Here is a 5,815-nt window from a genome sequence, read left to right as displayed (position 1 = left end):
TGTGTTCAAAAAATCAGTTTCTCTCAATACTTGGAAAACTGCAGCATGCATGCAGAAAGGCCGGTTGTAGTGGGTTTTGTTTGTTTTTTAAGCAAAGCCTTGGTCAGTACAGCTTTAGCCAACTGTAACAAAAAATAATAATACCCAGCACTGACTGTATTCTTCCAATGACCTGTGGTTTTATAGCTTTTAAGAAAATAAAACTGAGGGAGAGTCACTCCCGAGCATTTGGCATCAAACAACGATTCGGGCTTTGTGGCATGCCTGGAGGAAGAACTGGTCTTGTAATAATTACCGCGATCACACAGACAGCTGGCACAGGCAATCAGCAATAAGGGGGGGGAGGGTTTAGGGGGAGGAGAAATTGAGGATCTGATAAAACAAAACATCCCCAGACCTGCAGGAGGCCACATGTGGCAGGGCAAGATGGTGAGAGGTTCCTTCTTCAAGATGGGGCAGCTATTAACTGGTCTGACGCTTCACCGCCCCGTCCCTGGCCAAAATCACATTCGGAATCCATCAGTTGCCCTCATTTGTGTATGGACAGGGTGCCCCAAAAACCCTCAGGCTGGTTTTTCCAAATCCTTCTAATACTTCCCAGCTATAATTTGAGAGAGGAAGGCCCACATATCTTATTTCTTCTTTACACTCCACGATGTCTCCATCAGAACCCCTTAAACAGTGTCATCTTCCCACCAAAGGCTTGCTTCCCAGCATAATCCTTCCTACGCCAAAATCCAGTCTTTGGGGGGAAGCAGGGGGAGTCAGCGGGTAATTATTAATACATTTTAAGCAGCGAGCCTCCGTGGCAACGTGAAAGGAAAGCACCAAACGCCTGAATAGCAAAAATGCAGTTTCAGCAACACTTTTTGAAAAGGCGGCAGACAAGACCCGGGAGGAGAGGAAAGGAAGAAACAGGACGGCGTCCGGGGCATGAGGGAACAGGGGACGGCAGGCCTGCGATCACGCTTCAGGGAACATCCTCCGTCACCCCAGCCCACGGGTGCTCGGCTCAGTCACACGGGGAAAAGTCCAGCTTGTGACTCAGTGGGACAACGAGTCCTGCGGCCCCGCAAACTGGAAATGGGTGGGGGCAGAGAAGGGGGGGAGGGGATGTCCGCGCGCACCCCACCCCAACCACGGGCCCCTGGAGCCTCCATCCCAGTTCCCCCCACGCACCCACCCCACAAATCCTGCCCAAGGTGAGGGATGGTCCCGGGTCCTCCGGCTGCCGCATCAGCGAGTGCAGGAGGGAGGGGAAGCTTCCAAGGCGGCGACGCGGGCTCAAAGACGCAACTGGGCCAGGAGTGAACTAGGGCCGGAGGGAGGTGTCCGCGCCGCTCCTCGACCCCAGCCCCGGTGCCCGACCCACTTACCTCCAGGTTCCGTATCTCCTGCTGGGTGAGGTCTTTGGACACAGCGCACTTGGTGCGCAGCCCGCGCAGGCTGCCGATGGAGATGTCGATGAGCTTCTGGAGCTGCCCGAACTGCTGCAACGCCCGGCTAGCCGCGGCCCCTGCGCCTCCCTCCGCGGCCGCCGCATCACCCCCGCCACCGCCCTCTTTCTTCTCTCCCATCGCCGCCGCGCGCAGCGCCGCTCTATGCAGGCCGCGGCGGCCGAGGCGGGGAGCCCGGGGCGCGGGCCCGGGACGCGTCGGGCCTCGGCAAGGAACCCCCGAGCCGGGAGAGCTGGACCAGGAGCGCCCCTCGGCGCTGCCCGAGCCGGGACGCCGGTAGAGCTGGCAGCCCAGTCTGCCGTTCCCGCCCTCGGAGCCACGGCGGCAAAAGCCGCGGCGACCCGACGGCTGCGACTCCCGTAGCCTTTAAGCGGCGGCGGGCGCTGGGTCAGGGCGGCCGGGCACACTGGGACTTGTAGGTCCACGCCGCGCACCTGCTGCCGGCCCCTGCCCTCGGGGCCCCGGACCGCGCCCGCGCCCGTGCCGCCCTCCCAGCCCTCCTCTCCCCTACCCTACCGGCGGCCGCGGCGACGCAGGCGGTGAGGGCGGGCTCCGATTGGGAGCCCCAGTTGGGGCTGCTCCGCGCCAGCTCCTCCCCCAGGCGCCGAGAGTCCGGGCAGCGGCGTCTCCCCGTCCGCCTCCGCCCCCCACCCAGCCTAGGAGCTTCCCGCGACCCCCGGATGGGGCGGCGCCCCCTGGACGCCCGGCGGGTGTGCGTCCCGCAGTTCCTCAGCTGCAGCCCAGCCCTGGAAGATGGGGACCAGGGAGGTTCCAGAATTTTTATGTGGGTTTAGGGGCTGCCATCTAGTGGGAAGGGGCTTACAGCACTTCTCCTGTAGCTGGCTCACAAAGCACTCTACTCTGGACTGCCTGCGCCAAAAGGATTGCTCAGGCTTGGAGAAAGACGAAGAGCTTACTTCTGAACCGCATTTACCTATCGAAATAAGTGTCCCATTCCTCCGCCATTCCCAACCCCCAAGCCAGCCCAGACACGGGGGACAGCACACTGAATTGTCGGTAGCTTCGGAGCAAGTGGCCAGGACTCAAATTCTCATTCCATCTCTGTGTAGGGTGAGACTTTGGGCACGTTCGATTTCATGTGAATGCCTGAGTATCCTCATCAAATAACTCTTTCATAGGGTTCCTATGAAGAATGAGTTAATACATGCACAGCACCTAGATTGATTACTGGCACATGTGGTCGCTGGATAAATGTTAGCAATTCTTACTATCTAACCTGAGATCTGAATGTGGCCCTGGACCCAAGTAGTGGCCATGGAGCAGTACAGTACTGCCAAGTACTGGTAGTCCTCTGTCCTCTGTGCCTTTCTGTGCCTCCTAACCCAGCAATCAAGCCTCGCCCATCTGTTCACCCTCCTCTCCCGTTAGTTCACCCCATGTGTTCCATTATCTGGCGAAACTGAAAAAACAAATCTCTGATCAAAGCTCCCACACCTTCATACTTTCAACATCTGTCAACCAGAAAAAATGTCTTCCCTCTGAATTTTCTCTTGTAAGCTGCTTGATTGCAGAAGCCACTAGCTATTGTACCCTCTTTATAGTGCCAGATGTATAGTGCATGGCACACAATAAAGGCTCAAACGTGCTTCAGGAGCTCTTTCCGCGGGTCCTACGCGATGTTTCTTTTACCTGTCAGGCCAGCCAAGGGTGTGTGTGTGTGTGTGTGTAGATAGTTGTTTTTTTGGTTTTGTTGTTGTGTTTGAGGATGAGAATTGGACAGGAGGTGGGATCCAAACATTATAGACACTAAAACAGTCAGTACTGGATGGCAGTTTATATTACACCTTTCTTTAATGTTTATATTACACCAGCCTTCGAAATAAATTAAGGGCTGGGCACCGTGGCTCATGCCTGTAATCCCAGCACTTTGAGAGGCCAAGGGGGAAGGATCACTTAAACCCAGGAGTTCGAGACCAGCCTGGGCAATATGGCAAGATCCTGTCTCTAAAAAAAAAATAAATTTTTTAAAATCAGGTCTAGAAACAAAACTATAACTTTAAAATTTGTTTTTGCAAATTAACCCCTCCTCGAGATTTTCCAGATGCAAGGAGATTCCTTCCTCCCTAACCCCTGGCCTTTCCCATTAAGAGTCATTGATCCAGTCCTCACTCAACTTATGAAAAGACCCCATGCACGATATTATGAATTTCTCAACCTGTTACCTTAACCCCACCCGTGGGACTCCTTGCAAAGTAGTAACTATTATGAAAGGGAAACTAGCTGTGGTTCTCAAACTTGAACATGCATCAGAATCACCTGGAGGGCTTGTTAATTCCCAGAACCATGGACCTCACCTCTATAGTTTCTAATTTTGTAGATCAGAGGACAGGGCAGGAGAATTTGCATTTCTATCAAGTTCTCAGGTGGTACTGATGTGGTTAGTCTGAGCCCAGTCTCAAGTCTATGCTTTGAGAAGCCTAGGTACAGAGGAAGGTCAGTGGGCAGAGAACTATCTCAAGGGGCTATCCACAACCCAGCCTGGCTGGTTCAGAGCCTCTGTCCAGCAGCCAGACCTGCCATGCTTGAACGACTCACTCATTCTAATGCAATTCACAAAAGATTTTTTTTCTGAAATGGGGTCTTGCTCTGTCACTCAGGCTGGAGTACAGTAGCATGACCATGGCTCAGTGCAGCCTCAACCTCCCAGACTCAGGTGATCCTCCCACCCCAGCTTCCCAAGTAGCTGGGACTATAGGAGTGTGCCACCATGCCCACCTAACTTTAACTTTTTTTTTTTTTTCTACATTGCCCAGGCTGCTGGTCTCAAACTCTCGGGCTCAAGCAATCCTTCCCCTTCAGCCTCCTGAAGTGCTGGATTATAGGCATGAACTACCATGCCTGGCTCACAAGAAATTTTCTGCTAAGTGCCTATTTATGCACTTACATCGAACTTATTGCCACGGGGGCCTGGTCATCACATTCTCCCTCTAGGGCCACTTTATGTGGGAAGTCACATCCTGAGAAGAGCCACTGCCAGCTTGTGGCATTCATGCCAACCCATATCACCACAGGGGTGATGTCAGAGCCTGAGACTGGACAAATGCCAGCTCCCTGTTACTCTCCCGCCAGGTTCCATGCAGTGAGTCTCTCCTCTGTGGATACAGTCTTCCCTCTGATTATCCAAAGCACTCAGCAGGCCACAGCTTTCCTTCCTCACACATGGCCTCCAGCCTTCCTGCCTGGATTTGAGTCATCTGTCAGCCACGAGTTTATAGAACTGCCACTTAGAGGTGGAGAAACTTTTTTGTTTTTGTTTTTTGTTTTTAAGAGGCAGGGTCTTGCTCTGTTGCCCAGGTTGGAGTGCAGTGGCGCGAGAAAGCTCACTGCAGCCTCAAACTCCTGGGCTCAAGCCATCCTCCTGCCTCAGCCTCATGAGTAGCTGGGACTACAGGTACCTGCCGCTGCATCTGAGTAATTTGTAAATTTTTTTTAGTGACAGGGTCTTGCTATATTGTCTAGACTGGTCTCAAACTCCTGTTCTTGGCCTCACTCTCCCAAAAGTGCTAGGATTACAGGCATGAGCCATGGCACCTGGCCGAAATAAGGATTTTTAAATAACGCCTTCATTCGTCCTTTAAACATTCAGTAAGCATTCATGAAGTGCCACCTACATGGCAGGCCCTGTTCTGGGCTCTGGAAAAAAGTAGCGAACAAAACGAAGATTCTTACCCTTAGGGAATTTATGCTGTGGTGAGAGGAAGCAGACAAGCAGATAAATGCACAGTGTGTCAGTGATAACAGGTGGTATGGCACTGCAGGGAAGGGGACAGGGAATATGGCCTTTACGACTTTGAATAGAGCTGTTTTAGAGAGTAGGGTAGTCAGCTCTGTCTCTGAATCGTCATATGACCTTGGCGAGTCTTATATGACCTCGGGCAAATCTCCTAATCTGGTAGCGCAGCTTCTTATTTGCAAGATGGTGATAATGTTTTATGAGGACGAACAGATTATGTAACACAAAGTAATGGCCATAAAATAAAGGTTCAGCATATTTATTTATTTGATAAATATTTACTATATGTCTACTGAAACTTCCAAATGCTTAACTCATTGAACTATGCATTACTTTCCTCCCCACCTTCCAGAATGAATCTCTTCTAGTTAGATGAATTCATCTACTATGTGTTGATTCAGGGTTTCAGCATTGCCTCCAGGTTCTTGAGGCTTTTTCTGAGGCACCTCAGTAGAGACAGTTTGCTTACTCTCTCCTTCCTCTCCTCTGTCTCAGGTCCCTCCATTGCTTTTCCCAGCTTGTCTGCATCCAAACACCAACAGCAGCGGTGGGAGCGTTTTCATGCACAGGCCCAAGAAACATGAAGAGGACACTTACCATGTGC

At 52.2% G+C, this 5,815-nt stretch overlaps 1 pseudogene; it reads left to right on the top strand.

Moving 5' to 3' along the window:
- The first annotated feature begins 1,316 nt into the window (after positions 1-1,316).
- Positions 1,317-2,765, top strand: LOC115834006 (annotated as a pseudogene).
- The last annotated feature ends 3,050 nt before the right edge of the window (positions 2,766-5,815 follow it).

The sequence above is a fragment of the Nomascus leucogenys genome, unplaced genomic scaffold (assembly GCF_006542625.1).
Source record: "Nomascus leucogenys isolate Asia unplaced genomic scaffold, Asia_NLE_v1 001503F_33907_qpd_obj, whole genome shotgun sequence".
Taxonomy (NCBI): Eukaryota; Metazoa; Chordata; class Mammalia; order Primates; family Hylobatidae; genus Nomascus; species Nomascus leucogenys.
Note: the sequence above shows the minus strand (reverse complement) of the source record. Positions and strands in the feature narration are given on the sequence as shown.